This window comes from Bactrocera latifrons, unplaced genomic scaffold (assembly GCF_001853355.1).
Source record: "Bactrocera latifrons isolate USDA-ARS-PBARC rearing strain unplaced genomic scaffold, ASM185335v1 scaffold_273, whole genome shotgun sequence".
Taxonomy (NCBI): domain Eukaryota; kingdom Metazoa; phylum Arthropoda; class Insecta; order Diptera; family Tephritidae; genus Bactrocera; species Bactrocera latifrons.
This window is the reverse complement of record NW_017536330.1, coordinates 178,354-195,846: the sequence shown is the minus strand read 5'-3', so window position 1 is coordinate 195,846 and position 17,493 is coordinate 178,354. Positions and strand designations below refer to the sequence as shown.

The 17,493-nt window shown below is 37.1% G+C and overlaps 1 pseudogene; it reads left to right on the top strand.

Annotated features, from left to right (window-relative positions):
- The first annotated feature begins 1,776 nt into the window (after window positions 1-1,776).
- Window positions 1,777-9,963, top strand: LOC108969977 (annotated as a pseudogene).
- The last annotated feature ends 7,530 nt before the right edge of the window (window positions 9,964-17,493 follow it).

Genomic DNA, 17,493 nt, shown 5'->3' with positions numbered 1-17,493 from the left:
ATAGTCCTTAATTCGTTTGCCATGGTCGTCATCAAAAGGGGGGTTTCTCATCCGAGGCTGTTGAAAAATTTTCATTGGGAGTGTTTTTTTACGTGACGGGTCCCAAACCCTGCGCACAACCCTATGTAGGGGATATTCCGCCTTCTCACTTTAGCTCACCTTCAAACGGATGTTCTTAGGCTACCCAGAGGATACTTGGTCAATTACCGGAAGTCGTGAGCTGGTTGAGTCATATGTAAAAGAATCGTTTCTGGCCACTCCCAAGTGAATGGCGATCAGAAAACTTTCCTCACTTGTGAACTTCTACACATGACTCCATCCTCCTCCTAAGGTCAAATATCAGTTGTTATAATATACTTTAAAAAAAATTTAAATAGTTTCTCCATATAATAAATAACCACTATATAGTAATTTTATTCGTACTAAATGTTGGTTGTTTCAATTTAAATGCCCAAAAATTATTATTTTGTCCAATCTGGCCATAATGGAAAATGTTATAAAAAACGCTAATTTTGAGGTGCTCTCACACCGAAATAAGTTGAAAGAATTGTGTCAAATTTTGTCCTCGCGGCGCATATGGCGAAAGTGTYGAACCAATTGTATCTGCATTTTCCTTGTCCATCCTTTTTGATGAGTGAGTGTATACGTATGGTGAGTTGTGTTGATGTCATCAGCTGTGGTGAATTGAGCTGTCTTATTAGGGTGCACCAGTTTTTCCGCGTAGAGTGATTGGACGCTTAACTCATTTACACAAGTGGGTAAAACCAATCCACAAAGTACTTGAGAAGGAAGAGTATATTAATTTTTCGTGAAATATGATTTATTGTACAAAGACCCAGTATTATAATTAATAGTAGTACCAATAAGAATGGAGGCAGAAGTTATTAGTTTAACTCATACCGAAGGGCACAATGGTACATATAAAAGAAAGTCAAGATTGTCTGGTTCAAGTATTCTTTATTCCAAATTTGCTATCCAAGGTGGAGAGGGTGGTTAAGAATTACGATGAGTGTATTATTAATGAAAGCAAAATGGGTACTGCGCCTCTAGCAACTTTTCACATTGACTATGTAGAACCGAGAGAATTAACCACAAAAAAATTCCAAAAATTTATTAGTTGTTGTCGACAGTTTCTCGAAGTTTGTTTGGTTGCTCCCGGTAAAGTCAACAGATAGTGCATCAGTTATTGGTTGTTTAGTAAAATTGTCGATTATATTTGGTAACCCGAGGAGAATAATTTCATACAAGGACTGCGTTCACGTCAGAAGCAGAGTATTGCAAAGGAAATGGTATTCAGCTCTTACTCATAGCAACAGGCGTACCAAGATTAAATGGAAAAGTAGAACGTATTCATAAGATTGTAATTCCTATGCTAGCGAAATTATCACAAGAAAATCCATCTTAATGGTGTAAGTGCGTAGGACGGGTTCAGCAAATTACTAATAACCCACCCCCTATAAGTACAAAAGTCACTCCATTTAAAATTTTGACGGGACTAGATACGCGCAGTACTGATGATTTCGTATTAAGAGAGTTATTACGAAATGAGACGATAGAAGAAATTGATAGAGAAAAAGATAGTTTGAGCAAAAAGAGGCACAGAATAACTTTCAGAAACTGCACAAGAAAACTGTAGAAATTATAATTCTAAGAGAAGACCTGAAATTCAATACAAAATAAATTACCCAGTCGCAATTAAGAGAACTCAATTCGGACCGAGGTTAAATTTGAAACCTAAATTCTTGGGTCCTCATAAGGTGCCTGCTAGGTTTAAACATGGCAGGTATGAGGTAATGAAAATTGGAGACCCCAGACAAAGACAATCACAGTGTAGGAATACATGGACAAATGGAGTGATTCATTCGGGGCGAATGAACCATCAGAACGGCCGAATGTTGTATCAGTAAACTCGACCGTACGGTCAACAAGATCTCGTAGCAACAAAACGCAACTGTACCAAATACAGCAACCGTACCAAGTACAAAATTAACAATTCTGACTCGAACTAGATAGCCTACCCACGGACGCTCACAGGTCAAATTTGGGTTTTGAACTTAGCAGCGTGCGATTGTGTCCCTCGCTTTGAATACCTACGTTTACTTGAAAATAACAACAAAATGTGTAATTTTGGATTTAAACTATTAAACAGCATGTACTATTGAAAACAACACAGCTTTACAAATCAGATAAATAGTGTCTAAGTAAAACAACGAAAGTTTAAGTGACTGGTATGGTTATATTTAAAATAAACGTTTAAAAAAGAAAGGTACCTGTTTTAATGGCATTGAACCCACATATATTTGTCTTTTTTTATATATATATATTTTTTTATATATGTATATGTACTTCTGTAGCACAGAATGTACTTTCTGTAGCACAGTATATATTATATTATATATACATACCCATGTATGTATGTACTATATGTTCTTTTAGGTCACTGCACTTGCTGCTTGATTTAACCGGTACGTTTTTGTTGTTTGCTTATAACTTTGGTTTTGTCATTTGTTATTAACTTTTAGTTTTTTGTTGTCACACTTTTTCACATGTTCTTTTTTTTGAAATCTTAATTCTGTTTTGTCTTTATTTTGCCACAGTGCCTTTCTATATGGCTGGAAGGACGATGTACAAAACTCACCCTATTGTACACTCACAATTTTTTTTAAAGGGACAAATGCTCTAAATTCCAAAATAGTCGTACAAATATTTATTTAGAGCAAAATGCACTTAAGAATTATTACAAAGTGGGTTGGAAAAATTGGTTTTACACGTTAAATATATCGTATCGACAAAAAATGCGTGAGATCCTTTCTCGTTTCCTTTTGTTATAATTRGTATGCTGGATCGTGTTGTTGATGCATGTGCGTGTGTGTGTTAAAGTGCAGTGCTCTCTCGGCAGTTACATTCCCATAATCTAACCATGTAGTAATTATATACTTATGTGCATATAGTAAATGCTTAAATTCGCACTAACCGAAGCTCTTTTTTTTTTATTCCAAAACCATAATTCGCGTAATGAGGTGAATGCGTGCTTTTGGTTATGGGGTGATAGATGTATTTCGATGTGATGAAGTGATGTGAATATGAATGTGATGTGACGTCGCTACTCATTTAGTCACTGTTGTTTATTTATATATGCCATTAAACGAACGATTAGCATAATTGTTGCAAACATGATGTTGTTGAATCGCATTCGGCAAAGGCAATACCAATTCAGTGTAATTGGCCAAGCGACGCACATTTTATACAACTGCACACATCACAATTTCTATCTGCAGTTATGAACAATTCAATAAATGTTAAGGAATAAATCAAATACTTACATGTACACAATCTTACGTTATTTGACCTTACACCAGCAAATTGGAAAAGGTCATCTAAAAGCACATAAAAACACTAAAATAAAAAAGTAGTTATTTTAGGTTTTGCGCAGCTGTACATACCTGTGTAACAGGTTCACCTGAACTCTGTGTGACCTTTTCGCCAAGACTAATAATGCCTGCTGTAAACGCGTATCATCAATCAACAATTTAATTAATAATAATAATAATACCCAACGATTACCCTCCTCCCGCCCAACCGACGCGAGGGGCGCAATCCGCGAACGAGCGGAATTAGCCGTGTCATAAAAGGCAATTGAGTTTTAAGCGTTGCGATCTTAAGCTGCTCAGCTACAGAAACAAAAATTTCAGCAGTTAAAATTAAGAATTGTATTAAAGATTATAATATTTAAATTTTACTTGTAGATGAAATATTATTTTTTTTTTTAATGGTAAAGAGTGAGTCTGTTAGATTAAATGTGCTGGAATGAGAACTGAAATCATGAAATATGCGGCGGAATGGTTCGTTTAACTCGAAATTTGTTCTAGAAAATTTTAAAAGTAAAGGTCTAAACTGBBTGGTAGAGCGAGCGGGAATGTTAAAATTAATATCAGACAAGAGAGATGGGCTACAGACTTACCCACTGATGAGTTTTACAAGAAATATTATACCAAGCATTTCCCTACGACTAGCGAGTGTAGGGAGATTTATAAGCTTTTAAAGGGTTAGTGTAAGGGGAAAGATTTAAATTGGAATCCCAATGCAAATGATTTAAGACAAAAAGTAAAAATTGTTTTTGAACGGACTCTAGTTTCTCAGAATGAACTTGATAACAAGGGTTCCATACCACGGAGGCATACTCTAATATAGGCCTCACCAAAGATGTAAAAAGAATTTTTGTGGTAAGCGGATCTATAAATTCTTTAGACCAACGTTTACCAAAACCAAGAGCACCTTTAGCCTTAAAAACCATGGAAGATGTGTGAAGATTAAAATTGAGTTTGGTGTCCATAACTCTGGGAGTAACCCAGATCAGCAAAACTGTATACTTGCTCCAACCTAAAGTTTTGTATTACGTATGAAGTAGGGTCTACAGATCTACGTGAAAAGCACATCGTTTTACATTTTTTAAGGTTCAATGGCATGTCATTTCTAACACACCAARRAACTAGGTTGTTTAAGTCTGTTTGCAAYTGACATCTTTCGCTATTCGAGGTGAATGATTTAAAAAGTTTCACATCGTCAGCATACAATAAAACTTTTGAAAACTTAACAACAGATAATATGTCATTAATAAATAACAAGAACAGAATTGGTCCGAGATGGCTACCTTGAGGAACGCCTGAAGGAACATTGATTATGTCGGAAAGAGCATCGTTAAATATGACTTGCTGAATTATATTACTAAGATAAGAAGCAACCCATTTTAGAAATAAATATTGGTTGAAAACCAAGAAGATCAAGTTTATTCAAAAGAATTGAATGGTTTACTTTATCAAAAGCTTTACTAAAATCTGTGTATATAACATCAGTATTCTTATTCTCCCTAAAACCCGTTGATACATGTTGTACAAATTCAAGCAAATTAGTTATTGTAGATTTACGTAAACCGTGCTGAGAACAAGAAATTAGTGGAGAGATCCGGAAGGTTATGTCGTCTGTTATAATTGCTTCAAAAAGTGTAGGTATTGCAGACAACTTTGCTATTCCCCTATAGTTTTCAATAGATGGCCTAAATCCACTCCTATGCAAAGGATTTATAAATGACTTTTTCCATATGGATGGAAATAAGCCTTGCATAAGAGATGAATTAAATAGTTTTGTTAGGGGTTAGTATATATATTTGGCACATTTCTTAAGAAAGCACGAGGGAATCATATCTGGGTCATAATTATATGATTTTTCTAATATATTTAACTGATATAAGACGTCTGCTTCGGAAATGGTAGGTGCATTAATAACAGAAAGCGGACATAACTTGTGCTGTTGCGGAACATTTTTTGGAACAAATGGTGTGATTGTCACTGGACATACTAGACTTATATTTCATAGCTTACGGAAAATTAGAAATCCTGCGTTTGGAGTTGACGAAACCATGGATTACGTATAATATTATTTTTTACTTTATTTATATAATTATTATAACATATTTTGTTAAGTTCAGCAAATTGTCGGCGCAATTTAGAATATTTTGAATAGTCAGCAACTAAACCAGTTTTTTTTTTAAGCTTAAAAGCACGAGACTTTCTATTTTTTAATTTACATTATTCTTTCGAAAACCATAAATTATAACTAATTTTTTGAGTGACAACACACTTCGGAACATATTTTCCAAATAAGTTTAAAATAGTTTCATTAAAGTGGGAAGCACTAAATTCAATATTGCCACTGTAATCTGGCCAAGTTACTTTAGAAAGTTCGTAATTAATCTTCCTAAAATTAGCTGTCGCAAAGTTTAACCGAAAACAAAAAACAAAGGCCTTGTGTATCATTATGAGCAAAGTTAACATTTGATTATAAATAGTCACCGAATTACTGTTTGTTAGTTTTTTGTATTCACGGAATTTCTTCTGCGGGCTACAGGGGGCTTATCACGTTTGTGCTCGAATTTGCGCACAAATACTCCAGAGGGCCAGAATGAGTTGTCAAGTATTAATTGAAAACTGTCAGCGGATACGTCAATCTTAAACGACGAAATATCCCGGTTTTACTTGAAATTAAATTTGCGGACGTCTGTATCTGCCGTTGTTAATTTCGAGGAGATGTAACTTATTATATCACCGACTACGGTATCCGCAGCAAATCTCGAGACAAAAATTGCCTTTTTCCGCGGTATAACAACTAAGTTTTTATTATCTGACTTGTAGGTATTTGGAAGCGGATTTTGAGATGTTTTCCGCGTACCGTGTTCAGTAGCAGTTTTCTCTTCTGAGCAGACGGAACCTTCTCTCCTTGAGGACAAGGGGATGAGAGATTAATGAGGTCAATAGTGGGTGGAGGCATTCTTTTTAAGGAAGATACAGTAATATCTTCATCAGACGTTTACGTTTAGATGAAGTTTTTGGATTCTCTTCCTGAGTATTAAGGCATTGAAACGATTGAAACAGCGTTGTATAACGCCTAAATTTTTCAGTAAGGGTTTCAAGATCACGACCAATTTCCTTGAAACCATTKCGCGCCTGCTTAAAAACTTTAAACAATTCAATTTCAGTTGGCCTGCATTTTAAGCAAGACCACCGCAATCCCTTACTGTCAAGAATAGAATCCAAGATCCTACCTGTCAGTCCAGCACATTTAAGATGGGCAAGCCCATCACAAAGCCTTTCACAGAGCAGTTCGGAAAGTTACAAGTCATAATGAACAAAAACAATATTAAACAAAAATATAAAGATGTTAAATAATAAAAGTAAAAAGAGCAAAAAATAATAATAATATATTTGTAACAAATGAATGTAACCAATGTAGCGAGCAGTTTGAGATGCACTGCAACGCACGAAAAGTAAGAAACAGCTGTGGACAAAGATGGAACCGAATAAAAACAGGAGAAAAATTTAAGTTAGCAATGTAAATTAACACTAACAATTGCACTATTTAAAATGTAGCACAAAAACAAATTGAAAATGACTCGGCACAATAAATTTAAACTAGCTAACACAGAATAAAAGTAAATTCACAATATAACACTGATACTTATCTTAAAAGATCAATTAATCCAAATATTTTCACAATTAAGTCTTGAATATAAATTAAATAAATTCGACAGAGCACCAAAATTCACAACTGAGCACGAGAAGGGTTGCCATTATATTTAAAAATTATAAACTTTACTCTAATTCTTAATTTTGGCTGTTGAAGTTTTTGTTTCTGTAGCTGAGCAGCTTAAGATCCCAACGCTTAAAACTCTCTTGCCTTTTATGACTCGGCTAATTCCGCTCGATCGCGGATTGCGCCCCTCGCGTCGGGTGGCGGGTGGAGGGTAATCGATGGGTATTATTATTATTCGAATGCGCTGTATTTCACACAAAGGCTCCCCCAAATCAAACAGCATACATATGTCGAATTCTTTCATGATATTCGTAGGACCGACGATTTTTTAGTAACGCCATTATCTGCATCTTAAATTTTTCTTATTGAACTAGTCTGTGAATCTGTTACTATTTGTATCAAATTTGAGTTGATTGCAATTTCGGACATTGAATGCTAGTACAAGCTATAAGATTTACCGAGGAAATATGTGTAGCTGCATAAAGTTTAAATAGCATATCAAATACATGTGACATCTCTTCTCCCAATAATTTGATTTTTCTTGTTCTGAAAATATTCTAATGGTAATAAATAAAATATTTCCAATAGACCTGACACTCTTGAAACTATTTACGATGCTTCAAATTTTTCTTCGAAAGGCGATTCAATGGCGTTCCATTTTTTAAAATTTCTTTTTCAATTGGGGTAATTACAAAGTGTCATAAAGCATCGTAAAATCATATAATCATAAATTTTTATAATAGTTTTAAAAATTTGTTGTTGGATTGCATACTAAAATAAGTTTACGCAAATACAACTCTGAACGCTATGTTTTCGGATTGTTATAACTTATACAGCCGTGCTCCTAGTTTCACCTTTCAATTTCACAATGTGATTTTAACAATTTCCTGTGAAAGTGAATTCGTGTGCTCCCAATTTCACAAACTTGGTTATCGATATTTGCCCATTGTTTCCTCATTCTAAACAGCTGACAAGCATCTGAGAGGATTTTATTGAAAATTTATAAATATTGTAAAATGCCATTTATTTTTTCAATTGCTTGTTTTGAAGCCAAAAGAAGGCGTGTAATTATGGAAATTAGTCGTAACAGACATCTGAGGAATGCCTCTAGCATTCTTAAAATTTCTGAATAACGGTAAGTTAAATTCAACAACGTATTTGTGCCCATAATAATAGTGGCGTGTTTATTCAGTCGTTCCGTCTAAGTAAGGAGTTATTTTTATTTGTTTTAAATAAACTAAGTCCCCATTTAAAGCCATCGARKCTRTCCCACTCAATCCAATTGGCTGCTGTCCTTCGCTATCTGGCCATTGGTTCCTACCAATTGGCAATAGCAAAGGACCACCATATCAACATTGGCAGGAGTACATTTGGCAAAATACTGCACAAAATTATTTGAAAATTGGAGATTTTAATATGCAATGATACCATCACATTGAAAATGACACCGCAGGATATGGAAAAGTCAAAGGAATATTTAACAATAAGTTCCAGCTTCCTAATATTATCGCATGCGTAGATGGCACACATATCCGCATAAAGAAGCCCGTAAATAATGACTCTGTATATTTCAATAGAAAGGGATACTWTAGCCTWAATGCCATGGTGGTATGTTCTAAAATCMATAYATTTGATTAAACAATTTACTATGTATTGTGGTCCCAAGGTCTGTAATTACAACATGGAGATAATTGCTGTTGATTGTACACATCCTGGGTCCTGTCATGACTCTTTTATTTGGAATAACAGTCAGGCTCGGTTATATTTCTCCAGGGCGCTAAATGGACACTTTGTTTTGGCGGACTCGGGATATRCTTTAGAAAATTTCGTTTTGACTCCATTTAGGAGCGCTGAAAATGGATCTCCGCAACATATTTTTAACAAAAAACATGCCGCTGCTAGAAATATTGTAGAGCACACTATTGGCCTACTTAAAAGCAGATTTAGATGCATGCAACGGTCTTTAAATTATGAGCCTGGATTTGCATGTAGTATTATAAACGTATGTTGTGCTTTGCACAACATTTGCTGCAAGAATACACACACTTCGTCCAAAGACTGCACATTTCATTTTTGGGGCCCTAACTTTCGACGTTTGGGGGCACGATCAACATAATCAGACTAACAATGAATGCATTTATKATGGAAATTGAAGAGCAAAAGCAAGGAGCAACAAAATTAAAGATAAGCATGTTAACTTCTCATCATGGATAAATCGAAAGTTCGCAGAGAAAAAGAGAAATGCAGACAAGAAGTGCTTCGCAAACGGTTAGATGATACCAATTTGTTAGCGTTTTCATTCGATGGCAGAAAAGATGATACTTTAACGATAGATAAAATTGATGAGAAGTATGATACTAGGATGGAAAAAGAACCTCATCTTGTTATTTTGAGAGAACCCAAATCTGAATTTATTGGTTACGTAAGACTGGAACATGAAACCGCTGAATACAAAACAACCAAATTAAACGGTTTTTTCAGTGATAAAAATATATCACTGGATACATTAATTGGAATATGCACTGACGGTGAGCCAACAAACACTGGCCCACACGGTGGAATTATGCGACGATTCGAATTGCTGTTAAAAAGACAATTGCATTGGTTTGTTTGCCTTCTACACTTCAATGTAATTTCAATTTGAAGCTTTGGATAAATCAACCAGCACTGGACCAAGATCGGCAACCGGAAAACTGAGCCGTCAAATCGAAACTTGTGAAACTCTTCCGGTAAGCTATTGCTATCACTCATTTATTATAATTGTCAACAATTTTTATTTATTTTATTATTATATATTTTTAGGTGGTGGACGGTTTCCAGAAAATTGAGTTGCAAAATATGCCCCCTGCTCCAGAAAAAAAAAGAATTTTCCACTGATTCGAAATACTTATACGACGTGGCCCATGCAATTTCTAGCGGTGTGGTTCCGGGGGATCTGGCTAACATCAAACCAGGGAAGATTGTACATTCTCGGTGGCTCACCAAGGCCGCTAGATTATTGCGATTATATGTGACAACGGAAAATCCAGATGCAAATTTAAGAATTCTGGTTGCATTTATAATTAAATGTTATGTGCCAATGTACTTCAATATCAAGTRTTACAGCTCTGTCGTGTACGGCAGTGCATTATTTTTCAAGTTCATTGGTTGGTCACGATTTCTAGAACTTCGCTTACGCAAAATTGTCAATCAAGTAATTAATGATAATTCATATTATGCGCATTCGGAAAATATCTTGTTATCAATGTTGTTTGATGATAGGAAAGAAGAGCGCGACTGTGCCATCAAGAAAATTCTACGCTATCGATGTTGACGAGCCAATGGAACTTAGAGTTAATAAAAAACCAGATATAAACTTTAATTGCACAAGTTACACAAGATATAAATATCGTATTTGAACCACCATTCACGCGAAGCATTCCGTACGATACATTGAAAGAATATTTAAATCAAGATGATCCACCGTTTAATGATCCAAAAATTCCATCACACACACAAGGAACGGAACGACATGTTCAATTGCTAGCGTTTCCAAACGGGTTATACCGGAAAATGTAGAGGCTGTTATGGCGTGCGAAATTGCACAGACTTGAAAGTAAAAAAGATTTCAAACAATAATTTTTTTAAATTTCTTTTCTATAACTCATTTAAATTAATTTTTTTCATTTACATATGTTCTGACTAAATAAATTTCTTAAGAGGAAAAATAGATATTATTATAAATAAATAAAGAAAAAACATAGCAATTTAGCTGTTTTTTTTCATGTAAATCACCAAAACTTGTGATTTTTTGAAATGATTGTATGGGGAACCCCCAGGGGAGCTCCAGGGGGTGTGCCACTGGCATGGGTGGATCGGCCGTTCAAAGTTAGTGGGGGTCGGTCATAAATTTAGACTCGATTGGAGCACTCTAAATGGGTCAAAGGAGGATTTTTCAAAATTTGTCCCTACCCAAAAGTTCGACCCAAATTGGGGGACATCAAAATTCGTTTTAGAGGTATGGCAAAGTATCTTATTTTGATCCCTAGAATATGATTTTCATAGAGCAATGGGCGATTTTTAAATCAAAACGGCAGGCAGTAGAAAACCCTAAGCTGTAGTTGTGCAGCTCTGTAAATAGCTGTGGTGTTAAGAACGTGTGTATTTTATATTTCACAGATGTCGTTTGAAATCTTTCGCTCTCTACGTGTTCAGCACTTAAAGGAAAACGGGAGGAGAAATTATTACTCTGATGTATATGACGTCTCCCAAAGAAATCGATCAAATCCATTTAAGATTGCTTTTGTTTCATGTAAGTAGACCAAAATCCTATGAAGATATTCCTACATTCAATGGAATTGAATCCATTTAAGATTGCTTTTGTTTCATGTAAGTAGACCAAAATCCTATGAAGATATTCCTACATTCAATGGAATTGTTATAACACATTTATCGAAGCATGTCACGCTAGGGGTAGGGTTAAAGGAATGTCCAACTTATTCCAGCATGAGAGCATTGAAAAATTTCCGTTTTTTATAACATTTCCATTATGATAATAATTTTATTTAAGCATTTAATTTCGTTAGCTCTCAATTAATAAATGTTTTTGGGGAATTTTTAGTATACCATCCCACGATTTCAGGGTTAAAAGTGATATGGTTGGATAGGGCTGATGCTCCAGATTAAGAAAATATATAGTTATAGCTGCAAACTTATAGTTTTAGAGATATTTGCATTTAAAGCTGAAAATTTTGCAAATTTTACCTTGCAATTTCTCGATTTCTAGTAATTATTTCTTTCTTAAATATAAAATTTTTTATACACTCTTATAATGCTGCCTTATCTGAATTTGGTATTCCCGCAAACCAAATACGGTAAACTGACGATAAGCGACGTCAAAAGTTCTATCAGGATCCGGAAGGACCTCTCCGAGACGTTCGAAACCAATTGAGGTTTCAGACAAGGCGACTCCTTTCGTGTGACTTTTTCAATCTGCTGCTGGAGAAAATAATTCGACCTGCAGATGTAAGCAGAGAAGGTATCTATAAGATTGTACAGCTGTTGACGTACGACTATGATATTGATACCATTGGCGCTGTTAGTTCTGCTTTCTCCACAATGGACAAGGCAGCGAACCAAATGGGACTAGTGGTGAACAAGGGCAAGACAAGTACTTCCTGACATCTGATAAGTCGACGTTGCGAGTTTTCGATAGAAAAGCTCTGCGAAGGATTCTCCAATTGGCGAAAAGGAGACACTACTGTCGCGCTGTAAGCGTTTCTCCGCCAGTGAAGAAAAAGAAGAATCCCCATCAATGCATTTTACTTTTGATAGTGGGCATTAGACAGCCACCGTTCGTTGGCCGTCGCAATTACGGTTACGGCATATAACTACATGAGGGGAATCGCATCCAACAATAATGTGTGGAGAGTTTGAGTGACTGGAGCTAATACATTTAATTGGAAATCGAGGGTAATTTTTGATTCATAAATAATGAACAGCATTATGCCTGCTTAAAATAGAAGTTTCGCGGCATTCACTTTGTAGTTGAAGGAAAAAAATGCGCAAAGAAAATAGCAACTGAAAAGGATCGCAGGAACGCGAGTTGATGTGTGCGAGATCGTATCGAAATCATGAAAAGTGGAGGTGCTCCGTCCGTCGGTCCCTTTTGTTATTTTTTGTCCTCATGTGTGTTGGATTCGTTATGTGGTGGTATTTGTGTGAGCGTGTTGAGGAATGTAAAGATGATGTGGTGTGTAATGAAGATGTGGTGGTTTTTTTTAGTAGGAGGAAGCATTAAACGCGTACTCCTAACTCCGGGCTCTCATACGGAACTACCTGATTAAGTATCACTTCATGGGAGTGATAAGACACTGCTGCTGCCGTATAGTTAAGCTTTCCAGTTTCTCTCCTCTTTTGGCTCCTTTGGCTGGCTTTGATAATTTGTACACTTGCTCGTATTCGTCACCCTGGATCTCAATGGGTATCATACTGGCTATTACTTCAGCAGCATCGCTCGAAATTGTGCGGAAAGTAGTGATAACTCTTAATGCAGAGGCCTGTGCACTGTGTTTATTTTTCTGGTAGATGCTCTAATGCCTAGCGCCTGGACTCATATTTGAGCCGCATATAACATAACCGATGTTTTACCTTTACGAGTAAAAAATGCCTTTTGGTCTTTATTTCCTATCATTCCGGATTTTGTTCGCTTTACCTGCAGTGTATTCTTGGTGGTCCTTAAATTTGAGCCTTGAGTCTACTATTACTCCCAGACATTTTAGGTGTGACTGTAAATGAATCACACACCACTCCACTTTTCTTGTTCTTATGAGCATGACTTGAGCCTTTTACTCCGCCAGGTTTAAACTCATCGAGAAGAACCATTGGCGCAAACCGTTTTTGCACTCATTGCATGAAGATGTGGTGTGGAAGTATTATATTGTGAGATGGGGCCTGAGACTCATATAGCCATACTAAGGCCTATGGATCGACGTAGTTGGAGTCTAGACTGTCGACGCCGAATCGATGTTCCAACCGCAGATGTACTGCACGAGTTACGGGTTGATGGTTTGTTGAACGGCTGCGAGGGAGAGATGGCCGATTGACGTCGCGCATCGAGGTGCGATGTAGCAGCGTGTGATGCGGCCTGTTGCAGATTTGGCACAGACCCCTGGACTCACACTCTTGAATCCTATGCGTATGTGATAGGCAGTTCTGGCAATGCCCGTGTGCCTGGGCAAATTGCTGACGTTGTAATGGTCGCATCCCTCAAAAGATCACGCAATGGTGCAGACGATGCGGGCGTAGACATAGGAGATATTTTATACGATGCCCTTCTGAGGTCAGCGATGATCAGTTGCCTGTTGTAAGTGCAGTTGCAACTGCAGCTCGTGGCATTGGTAATCGTGCTACGATATGTGGAATTGACGGTTTATTATTTTTAACGGTTAGTATTGGCGTGTTTCTAGCGATCATCGGAGGTTGGTAGAAAGCACAGCTTCAAGAGCAATCTGGTTAGCGTTCCGTTTTGGGCACCAAGCCGCTGTTCGGTAGGGGGCATACAGTCATCATGAATGAAGACACAATCTCCAAGTTTTGGCGCTTGTTGAGGAGTCTTTCGATACCTTTGTGGAGATCCTTTCATTCGTCTTTCCATCAACGACTGGAATTATGAATTTAAATTCTTCCCATCGATTTATTAGGGATAGAGACTCCACGCCTGGCAATGGAATGGCCAGAATGGGTGCTCCTTTTAGAAAATGCCCTGGAGTTAAGGCGGTGAAATCTAAGGGGTTTTGCGGTTTCAATTCGATTTGATAACGTTGTGAACTCTTCATAATTGAATTTGTAATTTCCAGCTACTCGTTTGAATTGAGATTTGAAGGGGTATATATTGCCAACTGATTCCTTAGGGGGCATACTTTTGTACGATGTCGGGTGACACTTGTTTAAGGAAGTCCACAAACTGCTTTTCTCTCGCTCGTTGAGCTCGAAGCAATGTTTTGCCATTATTGCTCATGATATTTGATGGGTAGCCCGTCGAGCGACGAAGCGAGCAAATGCCGCCAGCAAAGCCTCCGTTGACAGATTACTATCTCAAGGTGTACAGCCTTTGTCGTGAAACATACAAAGCCAGCCACATATTCTTTCAGGAGAGTATGAGACTTTAACATGGAGGCCTTTACCTGAAAAAGCCCAGCAAAATCAACACCTGTTGTGGTGAAAGGCAGAGCGAAATTGTAGCGTTCATGTGGAAGTGCTGCCATAATCTGCGTTCGCATCTTCTGTTTGTGCATAGTGCAAATCTTGCACGTAAAGATGCACTCCTTGATTTTCTCCTTCAGACGGAGGATATAATACTATTGGCGACCGATATGTTGCATGAGGCGATGTTCGGCATGTAGCATTAATGTGTGGATGTAATTGAGGAATAATGTGGCAAATGGAGATCTCTCTGGAATTATTATGGGGTGGCGTTCATTGTATGTTAGGCTTGAATTGATGGCCACTGACACGAAGCAGACCTTTCGTTTCTAGAAATGGGTTAAGAAGTAAGASTGAGCTTTTTTATCAATTGGCTTCGACTCTCTTAGTAGTGACATAGAGAAGTAGCGCGCTTTCGTATATGTGATTAGTGTTATTACCTTTGCCTTTTGTAACTCTAGCGTCATTGTATTGCATGGTAAATTACTTAGGTGATCCCATAACTTTCGTTTTGAGTTGCTCTATAAATTCGAACATGTAAGCAATTTATCTGAAGGCTCTTGGAAACGATGAAAATCGTTCAAGGATGTTGAGTTTATTCAATAATATGTGAAAGGTGGCGATTTTTTGACCTTCTGTTGCGATTATGTTGCGCGTGGATGATTGGGGTCAAGAATCACAAGAGTCTATTACGCATGGGGGGCCATTCCACCAGAGGGTGGGTGTGGCAAGGTGGTTTACATCCTCTTGTACAAAGATTGGCAGGATTGTCAGCACTGGCTACGTGTCGCCACGTGGCTGATCCCACTAGGTCGAGTATTTGTGACTTTCGATAGAAAATGTGCGTCTTCCATGCTTGTGGTGGTTTTTCTAACCAGGTTAGTATAATTTCGGAATAGGACCACAGATATAATTTGCATTTTGTCATCTTTAAATGGATTTGCACCATGGCTACTAATTTCGAAAGTAGTAGTGAGCAACATAGCTCAACTTTTGCTTTTGCTACTAACTAGTGGCTTGTGGTCGCGCTGTCACTTTGTGTGCAAACGTAGCTAGTAGCGCAGTATGCCTTCTCTGAGGCGTCACAGAAACCGTGTAATTCGAGTTTGTGTTCGGGGGAATATTTTACCGAACGTGGAATTTCAATCTGAGAATTGTCATTTCGATTGTTTGCGAACTGGGACCATTTTTCTAAGCGAAGAGGTTTCACTTGTTCTTATTATTGTCTGGGGGGTGATGGCACTAGGTCAGTATAGTAAAACCCTCAAAGGGTTTGGCGTTCGTATGTGTCAGTTGTGTTTTATGACCTTTTAAATTTTTTCCTTATCTTGCTATTTTTTCGTTATTAGTTGTAACATTTCGGCAAAAAGCAAAACAAAAAAAAAAAAACAATTTCCAAGAATGCTCTTAACATCCTTGCGACAGAAACATCGTAGTTGTTAGAACGATGCTTTCCCAACACGCCTTCTATTACTTCTTTGATTGCCTGCCATGCATTCAATTCAGCGTCAATCAAAAAATGCATCACTTTGAATCATCTTTCGTATATCTGGACCATTTAGTACGCCTGATTGGAAAAAATTAATTTGTTAAGATGGAAAACCATGGGAAATAAGGAAAAAATTTAAAGGGTCATTAAAAAAAATGACACATGCGAACGCCAACCCCTTTGAGGGTTTTACTATACTGACCTAGTACCATCACCCTGACTTGGAATTTCCAAATTCTAACTCTTGGCCAGAGCAAATTCTAACTTTCTGCTTTCTGCCATTTCGTGGAGTGTTCGAATGGCTAGATATGGTGCACAGTTTACGCCAAAGGCAACTATTTTTAATTTGAAGTCACGTAGTGAACTTGAGGGGATCTTCGGAACATAATTCGAAAACGAAAACGTATTTGAATGTACGCAAATTTATTATCAAGAGCATTAAGTCTGTTTGGAATGTGGGTCCCGTAAATAGTATATAATTTTGAGAATTCCCCGAGCTAGTGGTTATTGAGGCATTGAAGACAACTCTTACTTTTGTTGGTTTTTTGTGTGGCTTTACTATTGCATGATGTTGCAAGTAAAAGTAGTAGTATTTGCCGTTTCTTTCCCTGGGTTTACTTCCTCTATTTGGTCCAAATAGAGGTATTCTTCTAACACACCATCATTTTCTGATTTGAGTTCCCATTTTGTAAGTAAGTCTTTTTCCTTTAACTAGAAACTGCTGTAGTGTGACCTAAATCGAGTGTGTTAGGAAATTGTTGTTTAGGTGGTAGTCGTACGACGATCGACTATTTTCTGATCTAGTAATTGTGGCTTTGTGAAAGTCTTCACAGTACTTATCTTCAGGGGTTCTGACTGATATGGGTTCTTCTAATTAACAAAATTTTCTCAATTGTGAATTGAGGTACTCGTTTGAGATTTCCTTAAATTGGGCTGTCATTGTTGTGACTGATTCCGCAATTAGTCCACTTAGGATCTAACCCACGAAGTGTGTTTGAAATTTGCTGAATACCTTCGAGTATTATCTACGGTATAAGATCGCTATCTAACAGATCTGGTCGAGAAGGGGGTTTGCAGTTTAGGTCTGCTAGCTTTAGATGTGAAACCTAGCTATCTTATAAATATCAAGCATTGGCAATATTTATATCATAGGTATTAAGCATAGTTTCTAATTGCGGTAAGACAATGGCTTCTGTTTTTAGGCGCCTATCGGCTTTTGAGGAAAATTAGGGTAT